Source organism: Larimichthys crocea, chromosome XXII, assembly GCF_000972845.2.
Source record: "Larimichthys crocea isolate SSNF chromosome XXII, L_crocea_2.0, whole genome shotgun sequence".
In the NCBI taxonomy this organism is placed as follows: domain Eukaryota; kingdom Metazoa; phylum Chordata; class Actinopteri; family Sciaenidae; genus Larimichthys; species Larimichthys crocea.
In genome coordinates this window covers 7,558,256-7,570,092 of record NC_040032.1, presented here as the reverse complement: position 1 = coordinate 7,570,092, position 11,837 = coordinate 7,558,256, and the positions used below count along the sequence as shown (strand labels likewise).

The following is an 11,837-nucleotide window of genomic DNA, read 5'->3' as shown; positions in this document are numbered from 1 at the left end:
AGATTTGGTGTGTGATTGTTTGTTTAGTTGTGGGTTGTGTCTGCTAAAATGAAACCACTGCCTTTTATACCCAATGGGTCATAGAAATCATATATAAAATTAATATATTAAAAAATTTAGGAAAATAAATAGGTGAGACATAAGATGACCTAGCTTACAGGTTGGGTTTGGCTTTTTCTCATTCACACAAACTTTGTTGGTAACATGTACACAGATGTATATATTCCTCTTTGTTCCAACTCATCTTACTCATTAATTTACTCATTAACAAAATAGTCCGGTTACCTTCAGCTGCCCTTGAATGAAGCGTTTAACCTTTAACTGCAGCTGGATGGTGAGCCGGGTGGAGCAGCACCGACTGTGCTCAATTTCTCAACCAAATTGATCGACTGTCCAACAAGTCTTTGTTTTTTTTTTCTTTCTTCTCTCTCTTTCTAAATGAGGTGGGGAATCAAGGTATAAGTAATTGTCTGCTGTTTTGCCATGATCACAAAGGTGGTGATTAGAAATATTTAGAGGTTATGAAAGAGTTCAGACGCGGGTTCTGCATGTGAAGGAGTAAAAATTTTAAGGTTAAGTTAATTTTAATGGTGTGAGATTAATTCTAATTTGGTTCTCACATCGACATAAGATACACCCCTCTCTCTCTCTCTCTCTCTCTCTCTCTCTCTCTCTCTCTTTCTTTGTCATCAACATAAAACACAGAAAAGGAAAAAGAAAGGAAAAGAGGTGTATGTTGGATTATTTTATTTATTATTATTATTATTAAGGAAAGCCCCCATCTTCTTCCCCTATGCAGTTGTGATGATGTTGCAACCTTGCCATGTTTAGTGTAATCATGTGGCTGTGTAAGCAGAGGCTGCAGGGTGATGTGGGCTCCTGAGTGGAGTCATTACAGGATCCTGCTGCTGTTTCTTTTGTCCCGAGAGCTGCTTTTCTCCCCCTCATCTGTTTACACAGCCCAGATTAACATACCACTGAGTTTTAAATGTTGCACCAGTCTGCGGGTACAGTGTTTTGTGCATGTGTCTGCATGCATGTGCATTTTTGGTAAAAGTGCATGTCCACCTGTGCTTAAAGTGCTTTTCCCATCCACATGAACATAGCCTATGTTTGTTTCTGTCACCCTAATGTACATTTGTGTGTGTAGCATCCAGATGAAGTCTAAAATAGAAACAGTGGCACATGATAAACTATGTGAAAAACAGGGAGGATCCAGAAGTCAGTCAGACAATTAATGAAAACATTCACCTCTTTAAACCAGGAAACAGTTTGAGACCGAAGATCAGTCACCTGAACCAGCTCTGTGTTGTACCCACACGTCTTCATCAAAACAAGATGAAAAAATTAATTTGGTTGCTTCTCTTATGTCAAGTTTCATCATCAGGTAAGATCACATTTGAAATCTTTACTTTTAGATCTTTGCTTCACACAACTTACTTGAATTTTCCCTCAACATTATACTGAATATATAAACCTTGTTTGTCCTGCAGTGGACCACTCCCTGAAAATGTTCGCAACTGGATCATCTGGAGTCACAAACTTCCCAGATTTTGTACTAACTGCAATGGTTGATGAAATTCCGATAGTTACCTGTGACAGCAACAAAAAGATAGATCCAAAACAGGACTGGATGAAAAAAAATATTTGAAGACCATTCTGATCAGTTTGAGTGGTACACTACGCACTGTTTTGAGAGATTGCCAAACCTTTTAAAAGACAACATTGAGATATTGAAGCAGGACTTAAACCAAAGTGGAGGTAAAGTATTTCTTCATGTTGTGTTTGACTCTTTCCTGCTAAAATGTTTCACTTCCTTTTATTGTTGTTTGTCAAACAGATTTAGCTTCTATTCTGAACATGTACTCATGTGCTCACATGTGCACTTTACAGACATCTGCAAGATATTTAGAGCTGAGACTGCAGGTGTCACACAGGTGTGACTTTGATTAAGAGACTGATGTGAATAGAATGCAAGAAGACATTCTCACTTTGAATACTGACATTGGAAGTCATCTGTCAATTCATAGAACATTAGCTACTGTCTTTCACTGGAAAGTTCATCTGTACATCAAACTTATTTACAGAGTGTTTCTGTCTCTGTCTCTCTCTCAGGTGTCCACATTGTACAGAGGGTGAGTGGTTGTGAGGTGGATGATGAGACTGGAGAGGTTAGCGGTTTCAATCAGTATGGTTATGATGGAGAAGACTTCTTATCATTTGACCTGAAGACATCGACATGGATCACTCCTAAACCACAGGCTTCCATCATGAAACAGAGATGGGATGCTGACAAAGCCGGAACACGATTCAATGTGATTTACCTCACACAGATTTGTCCTGGGTGGCTGAAGAAATATTTGGTCTATGGCAACAGCTCTCTGCTGAGAACAGGTAGGATCACATGACCTGAAGTGTCATTGTATCATCACTCCAGTCAGTCTGATATGAACTTGTTTTTGGCTCTTTGTTTTGTAGTGGTCAGATTTGAGTTAGTCCTAAACAATCAGTACAGACTGACATTTCTGGATGCTGAACATTGACACTGTGATCTTTCTCTGTCTGCAGAGCTTCCCTCAGTGTCTCTCCTCCAGAAGACTCCCTCCTCTCCAGTCACCTGCCATGCTACAGGTTTCTACCCTGACAGAGCCATGATGTTCTGGAGGAAAGATGGAGAGGAGTTTCATGAGGACGTGGAGCACGGAGAGATCCTCCCCAACCATGATGGAACCTTCCAGATGAGCATCGACCTGAACCTTTCATCAGTCACACCTGAAGACTGGAGGAGGTACGACTGTGTGTTTCAGCTCTCTGGTGTAGAGGACGACATCGTCACCAGACTGGACAAAGCAGAGATCAGGACCAACTGGGGTAAGACTGGGATTAGAGGGTGCTGAATGGGTCTGCATGTTGTTTGTTTGAATTCGGTTGCGAAAAAAGTCATAGAAATATTACGTATGAATAAATCCTTAGATGGTTTGATTTTTTAATTTAACAGAGGAGCCGAGTGACATGACCGTCCTCATCGCTGCTCCAGTGGTTGTTGTTGGTGTCGTCCTCATCGCTGTCATCACTGGATTAATCATTTACTTTAAGAGAGGTGAGAGAGAGAAATGGAAAGTAGGCCTACTTTGATTTTAGTCTTTGAGTTGATGTTTTTATCCAGGTAGAAAAATTTAATCAAGCATCAGTTCCCTGAACTCAACAATTGAACCCATCGAGACGCCTATCACACATATGATAAATGCGTCACTGACCTCCGGCACTTTACCCACCACATTCAAAGTGGCTCGAGTGACACCTCTACTCAAGAAACCCTCTCTCAACCCTGCTGAGTTTGAGAACTATCGTCCTGTTCCAACTTCTTCCATTTTCATCCAAAACTATTGAAGTGGGCTGCTGTTGAACAGGTTGCTAAGCAACTCTCAGAATTCCACTCACAGAACAATCTTCTTGATCTAAATTAATCTGGTTTCAAGAGTGACCACTCGACTAAAACTGCTCTGTAGTCTGTGACAGAAGACTTGAAAGAAGCCAGAGCAGCAGCACAGTCCTCTGTCCTCATTGTGCTGACTTATCAGCTGCCGTTGACACAGTTAACCATTGTGTCCGCCTCTCTACTCTCTCTAACATGGGCATCTCTGGTTCGGTTCTTTCCTGGTTTGAATCCTACCTGACATTGTGCTCATTCAGTGTATCCTGGCTTCTCATCACCTCACCGCAGGGGTGCTCCAGGGCTTGCTGCTGGGGCCCCTTCTGTTTGCTATCTACATCTATCCCTGGGTTCGATTATCCACTCACATGGCTTTTGCTATCACTGCTATGCAGATGACACTCAGCTCTATCTGTCATTTCCTCCTGTAGACCCCTCAGTGTTTGTACGGGTCTCAGTTTGCCTCTCAGATATCTCCACATGGATGAAGGCACATCACCTCCAGCTGAACCTCTCAAAAACTGAACTGCTGCTCCTTCCATCTAAACCTACAATACACCACGACATCAACATCAAAATTGACTCCATGTGTGTGGTGGCGAGAAACTTGCACTTGCACTTTACAACATCAGACAAGTCAGGCCTTATTTAACTCAACATGCTACCCAACTCCTGCCACAAGCCGTGGTTATCTTCGCACTAGATTACTATAATGCCCTCCTGACGGGCCTGCCAGCCTGTACAGTAAAACCTCTTAAGATGATCCAGAACGTGGCGGCGTTTCTGGTCTACAACCATCCCAATAGGTCACGTTACCCCGTTGCTCATCAAGCTCCACTGGCTACCTCTTGAGTGAGAGAGAGAGAGAGAGAGAGAGAGAGAGAGAGAGAGAGAGAGAGTTTTCAGTAAAGGGAGATGTGTCTGCATCTTCAACCAATACCGTGCCTGACTAGACATAACCCTAAAAGAGAGAGAGAGAGAAGAGAGGGAGAGTCACCCGGCAGTCTAATCCTATGGCAGCATAACTAAGGGATGACCTGAGCCAGCCCTAACCTAGCTCTATCAAAAAGGAAAGTCTTCAGTCTACTCTTAAAGGTGTTGACCGTGTCTGCCTCCTGAACCCAGAATGGTAGTTTGTTCCACAGAAGAGGAGCCTGATAGCTGAAAGCTCTGGCTGCCAATCTACTTTTGGAGACTATAGGAACCACAAGGAACCCAGCGTCCTGAGAGCGCAGTGTTCTAGAGGGGTAGTAAGGTATTATGAGCTCTTTTAGATATGATGGTGCCTGACCATGAAGAGCTTTGTAAGTAAGGAGAAGAATTTAAATTCTATTCTAGATTTAATAGGTAGCCAGTGCAAGGAAGCCAAGACAATAGAGCGCTCTGTGGCTCTCTGTTAGCCTGGCTACAGTGCAGAAGAGAAACCTGGGGTTGTTCTTATTCTCCTCTATTAATGAAGAGTAATAGGCTGCTCTGGCATTACGGAGAGCTTTCCTGTATGTTTTAAGATTATCTTCCCAAACTAAACGAGATTCTTCAAGTCACACTGTCCCTTGATTGTTCCCTTTTCTGTAAGTCACTTTGGATAAAAGCGTTAGCTAAATGACTAAATGTAAATGTAAACATTGGAAGTAACAACAGTAACTGTGTCAGTCATGATAATATGACTATACCATGATGATGTGGGAGAGAAGTGATGAGAAAAGAAAGAAAGTAAGGACTAAACAGAAGGAACAGAAGTTTGAGTGAGTAGAAGAGAGGATCATATTTACTGACAACTGGAACTGAAATGATTTCTCTTTTGATTTCAGCCTCACGTCCTCCATCTTGTAAGTCAAACTTTTATTTGATTTCAACTGATCTGACTCACACTTTATGCTGCAGATTAAAAAGTGTTTCACGTTATTGTGCAGATGAACTTTACACAGTTTAACAGTTCGTTTCTGATCTTACAGCTGCTGACAACAGCTTGGAGCTCTCTGAAACTGGCTCCAGTGACATGTCCGAGGAGGCCGAACCAAAATTGGAAAAATGTTGATGCATCAACAAAACTGTCATTGAATCAACTTTGCGCAAAAATATAACATTGATTTTTCATCAGGTTTGCACCCTTAAATAATAAAAGTTATTTAATGATGAAAAATAGATCAAGACAGACATGAAATCATTGTTAGTTCAACTTAAAATTGTTTTATCATTGAGCTAATATTGAAATAACATTAATTAAACCAATCCCCAGAAGCAGACCGACACTGAATCAACATTGAATCAATGTTGCCATGCTATCTGGGGAGTTTCCTCAAGTGTCACGTTATGTAGCTTTGCAGAAGTAAAAAAACAAAACATAGAGATGGTGTTTTGCAGCAAAAGTGAAGTAGTTATGATCAATGTGCATATCTCTTTTTTAAATGTGTCTGTTCATATTTTCACGACTATTGATTTTACTTTAGAATTTATTTTTATTTGATGTAAAACTTTATTTCCTATCCATGTTTCAAAGTATGTTAAATAAATGAACATTCATCTTTTTTAAATAATATATCTGCTTTTTAAATAACTACACAAATACTGTAAACATGTAAACTCTGCATACAGGTCTTTAAATCAGCTCTTGTGATGGATGAGTGAAACTATGTTCTTTTGTTTGGTAAGACAGATCAGGGAACGTAATAATGAAAAGTTCCTCATACCACACACTAACTAGTGTCTACTGATAAGACTAGTGAACCCAGACAGACAGTGATGGTGGTTGGATTACTGAGCGGGTCATGACGTTCACATGAAGTCACTTATAAAGTCAGTGGGGTCAGTCAGTGTAGTTCATCCTGAGCAGATACCATGTAAATATAAGGCTGGCTCATACTGCAGATGCTGTTTGTTTGGTGAATGAAGGATTTAAAGGCAGCTTGAATATTGAACATGAATTGACATGATTTCGTAGGAATGCTCATCCAACTTTTGTCACATGTTACTGTGTATTAATGAACATAAATGAATTCCACATCAAATGTATTGTTCTGTCCTTTGGTTCTGATGTTTCACTGCACAATAAAATCCACAACTCTCAAACATTTGGCTCTTTTCCAAGTCCACACACTCACCTGTATAGATCCAGTTTATATGAATCAGTGTCAGTGTTAGATGTGTTGATGTTGATTTTTGCCAATTCTTCTAATCATTGGTGTTGGACCACGAGGAAGTGATGTGAATTAAAAATAAAGCAGTCAAGCAGGTTTATGTTTTATTTTTTACTTTGAGACGACATGCAAATTAAAAGAACAGGAAGTAGAATAAAGTAAAAGAGCTACTGTGGTGGAAAGACATTTTTCAGTATACCCGATCCCTCCAAACACAGCGCAGGGGTGACATGCCCAACATCGTCATTTCCCCAGTACTGCTGTGAATGTGTACGACCCCTTCATGAAGTACTGCTGGGAGACATGTGGTAAGAGGCTCACACAGTCAGCAGAGTCCTGGACACTGCGTTTCCTCTCCTGGTGATGAAGCAGCAGAGTGTTCAGTCGGAGGCTCCTGCTACAGGAAGTCACTCCTGTCCACTGCCATCACACTCTATAATGACTCTTTAAAGGTGAGAAACAGGTTTGACAATCATCCATCTCTGTTCAGAACAGACACACCTCCCTTCATGATCACTGATCAGTAAACAGAACAGAGGAAGCAGCTCGGTCTTTCCACGACACGTCTTCATCAAAACAAGATGAAAAAATTATTTTTGTTGCTTCTCTTCTGTCAAGTTTCATCATCGGGTAAGATCACATTTGAAATAGTTGACTGGAATTAGACTAATGTGATGATGAGGTGATTTATACTGAATATATAAACCTTGTTTGTCCTGCAGTGAAACGCTCCCTGAAGTTTTCCATGACTGGATCTTCTGGAGTCACAAACTTCCCAGAGTTTATGGCAACTCTAATGATTGATGACATTTTGGTATGTTATTGTGACAGCAACAGAAAGAAGATAGAACTAAAACAGGACTGGGTGAAAACATTTTTTGAAGACAATCCTCATCAGTTGGAGTACTACACTTTAGAGTGTTTTCAGAGTGAGCCAAACGTCTTCAAATACTTGATAAATACTTTGAAGCAGCTCTTCAACCAAAGTGGAGGTAAAGTATTTCTTCATGTTTGTGTTGCCTTTTTCCTGCTAAAATGTTTCACTTCCTTTTATTGTTGTTGGTCAAACAGATTTAGCTTCTATTCTGAACATGTACTCATGTGCTCACATGTGCATTTTACAGACATCTGCAAGATATTTAGAGCTGAGACTGCAGGTGTCACACAGGTGTGACTTTGATTAAGAGACTGATGTGAATAGGATGCAAGAAGACATTCTCACTTTGAATACTGACATTGGAAGTCATCTGTCAATTCATAGAACATTAGCTACTGTCTTTCACTGGAAAGTTCATCTGTACATCAAACTTATTTACAGAGTGTTTTCTGTCTCTGTCTCTCTCTCAGGTGTCCACATTTAACAGAGGGTGACTGGTTGTGGAGTGGGATGATGAGACTGGAAAGGTTCATGGTTTTATCAGTAGGTTATGATGGAGAAGACTTCATATCATTTGACCTGAAGACATCAACATGGATAACTCCTAAACCACAGGTTTCCATCATCAAACAGAGATGGGATGCTGACAAAGCCGGAACAAGTTTCAACGTGATTTACCTCACACGTGTTTGTCCTAAGTTGCTGAAGAAATATTTGGTCTATGGCAGCAGCTCTCTGCTGAAACAGGTGGTCACATGACCTGAAGTGTCATTGTTCATCACTCCAGTCAGTCTGATATGAACTTGTTTTGGCTCTTTGTTTTGTAGTGGTCAGATTTGAGTTAGTCCTAACAATCAGTACAGACTGACATTTCTGGATGCTGAACAATTGACACTGTGATCTTTCGCTGTCTGCAGAGCTTCCCTCAGTGTCTCTCCTCCAGAAGACTCCCTCCTCTCCAGTCACCTGCCATGCTACAGGTTTCTACCCTGACAGAGCCATGATGTTCTGGAGGAAAGATGGAGAGGAGTTTCATGAGGACGTGGAGCACGGAGAGATCCTCCCCAACCATGATGGAACCTTCCAGATGAGCGTCGACCTGAACCTTTCATCAGTCACACCTGAAGACTGGAGGAGGTACGACTGTGTGTTTCATCTCTCTGGTGTAGAGGACGACATCGTCACCAGACTGGACAAAGCAGAGATCAGGACCAACTGGGGTAAGACTGGGATTAGAGGGTGCTGAATGGGACTGCATGTTGTTTGTTTGAATTCAGCTGTGAAAAAAGTCATAGAAATATTACGTATGAATAAATCCTTAGATGGATGTACTTCTGTTCTAACCTGCTTTATCTGGACCAGTTTGATTTTTTATTTAACAGAGAAGCCGAGTCACATGACCGTCCCCATCACTGCTGCAGTGCTTGTTCTTGCTGTCGTCCTCATCGCTGTCACTGGATTCATCATTTACAAGAAGAAGAAAGGTGAGTGTAACTGCTAAGTCCAGGGGCGATTCTAGGGTCAGAGCTTTTGGGGTGCTTAGCACCCAATGAGTCCCACTGCCACCACCCACCCTTTTTTCACACTAAAACAAAAAAATATGTCTATTGAAAAATAACTTTATTATGAAGGGATCCCGGGGACATATGTGCTGATGCACATGGTTGTGGCAGAAGTGTGGGAATATTCATTTTGGAGATGGCAAGACATTACAGCACACAGGAGGCTCGTGAGGTCAAGTGCCAGTGATGGGAAGAAAACAACAAGACAAAGGTCATTATGGACCGTCCCTCGTCTCTCAACTGAATCTTCTTCTACTATGAGACGACCCTGAAAACAGGAATGTTTTTACAGGTGGAGGCTGCTGACATTTTTTTCCTCCTCACCAGTTTCTCATTAGTTTTGCATTTGGCTAGAGTCAGTATCACTGCAGGTAGCATGGTGCAGTACCTGGACCCTACAGAGGTTGCACAGGTAGTCCAACTCCTCCAGGGTGGGACATCAATACGTGTCTTTGCCAGAAGGTTTCCTGTGTCTCCCAGCACAGTCTCAGGAGCATGGAGGAGATTCCAGTAGACAGGCAGTTACTCTAGAAGAGCTGGACAGGGGGCACTGGTGTGAATGTCTCTGACCAAACAATCAGAAACAGACTTCATGACCAAACAATCAGAAACAGACTTCATGAGGGTGGCCTGAGGGCCCGACCCGACGTCCTGTAGTGGACCCTGTGCTAACTGCCCGGCACCATGGAGCTCGACTGGCATTTACCACAGTTGAACTGGCAAGCCTAAAACTTTAAGCAGCTGTTGGCTGCACAGAGGGGTGAAGAGTGATTGTAGGTTCTAGATACAAAAGACACGTGAGAGTCCAACTTGTCTTGTTTATTTTGTGAAACTCCAACAAATGGCAAGGATCCATTATCGATGCAACACTTTATCTCTAGAAACTAGTTTCTCATACACAAACAAACACACCTATGCCTTGCCATACCTGCCCTACCTGTATGCTGTAGACAACAGTCAAATTGATACAAAAGCACTCTGATGCCACCTGCTGGCCAAACATCTTTGAACATGTTGAAATGGCTCATACAGTGAGAAAAGAAAAATTAAAAGATTAAGAAGGATCATTATTTGACTTTCCTGAACTCAACAATTAGAAGTAACAACAGTAACTGTGTCAGTCATGATAATATGACTATACCATGATGATGTGGGAGAGAAGTGATGAGAAAACAGATTGTACAGATTGTAAAGCCCTCTGAGGCAAATGTACTTTGTGACTTTGGGCTATACAAATAAAATTGATTTGATTTGATTTGATTTGAAAAGAAACTGACAACTGGAACTGAAATGATTTCTCTTTTGATTTCAGCCTCACGTCCTCCATCTTGTAAGTCAATCTTTTATTTGATTTCAACTGATCTGACTCACACTTTATGCTGCAGATTAAAAAGTGTTTCACATTATTGTGCAGATGAACTTTTTAAAGACTGTTTCCTGTATTTAATGTTTCTAAAAGTTCAGTGCAGGATGAGTGAACTTTACACAGTTTAACAGTTTGTTTCTCATCTTACAGCTGCTGACAGCTCTGAGCTCTGTGAGAATCTGAATCCAGAGACCTGAACGACAAACACACTGTAAACATATAAACACAGTAAACTTTAAATCAGCTCTTGTGATGGATGAGTGAAACTATGTTCTTTTGTTTGGTAAGACAGATCAGGGGACATAATTAATGAAAAGTTTCTCATACCACACACTAACTAGTGTCTACTGATAAGACTAGTGGAACCAGACAGACAGTGATGGTGGTTGGATTACTGAGCGGGTCATGACGTTCACATGAAGTCACTTATAAAGTCAGTGGGGTCAGTCAGTGTAGTTCATCCTGAGCAGATACCATGTAAATATAAGGCTGGCTCATACTGCAGATGCTGTTTGTTTGGTGAATGAAGGATTTAAAGGCAGCTTGAATATTGAACATGAATTCACATGATTTCATAGGAATGCTCATCCAACTTTTGTCACATGTTACTGTGTATTAATGAACATAAATGAATCCACATCAAATGTATTGTTCTTTCTTTTTGTGCTGATGTTTCACTGCACAATAAAATCCACAACTCTCAAACATTTGGCTCTTTTTCTAAGTCCACACACTCACCTGTGACTATAGATCCAGTTATATGAATATTAACTGAGCAGTCAGTATTCTCACAGAGTAACTGGATGAAAAGTTTGATATTAATGTCAGCTCTGAGTAGAGATAGCTGTCAGACAAGCTTATCTTAATATGTTTTATTATAAGCACTTCACTTCATTGTTCAAAAAGGAGACAGCGAAACCACCAAGTGGACTTCAGGGTGTGTTTCAGCAACTTGCCACAAGACGGCAACAACAAGTGTAAAGTGTGAAGCTCTGGTCCTTTGTTGCGGGCAGCAGGACTTTGCAGATGTTCAATCAGTCAAATCAAATCAAATCAGATTTTATTTGTAGAGCCCAAAGTCACAAAGTCCATTTTCCTCTGAGGCTTTACAATCTGTACAGGGAGTGACACCCTCTGTCCTTAGACCCTCGGTTCGAGTGAGGAAAAACTTGCCCACAAAAAACCTTTAACAGGGAAAAAAGGTGGAAGAAACCTCAGGAAGAGCCACAGAGGAGGGATCCCTCTCCCAGGACGGACAGACGTGCAATGGATGTCACGTGTACAGAACAAATCAACACAAACATATTGTACAATTACAATGACTGATAAAATGACAATGAATTACAATGACTGATAAAATGACAATGAATTACAATGACTGATAAAATGATTACAGTAGCAATGGATCCTGAGAGATTTCGGTAAGGGAGATGTGACTGCATCTTCAACCAATACCGTATGA

The 11,837-nt window shown here is 41.1% G+C and overlaps 1 pseudogene; it reads left to right on the top strand.

The window, feature by feature from the left end:
* Window positions 1–1,323: 1,323 nt before the first annotated feature.
* Window positions 1,324–10,988, top strand: LOC109141252 (major histocompatibility complex class I-related gene protein-like; annotated as a pseudogene).
* The last annotated feature ends 849 nt before the right edge of the window (window positions 10,989–11,837 follow it).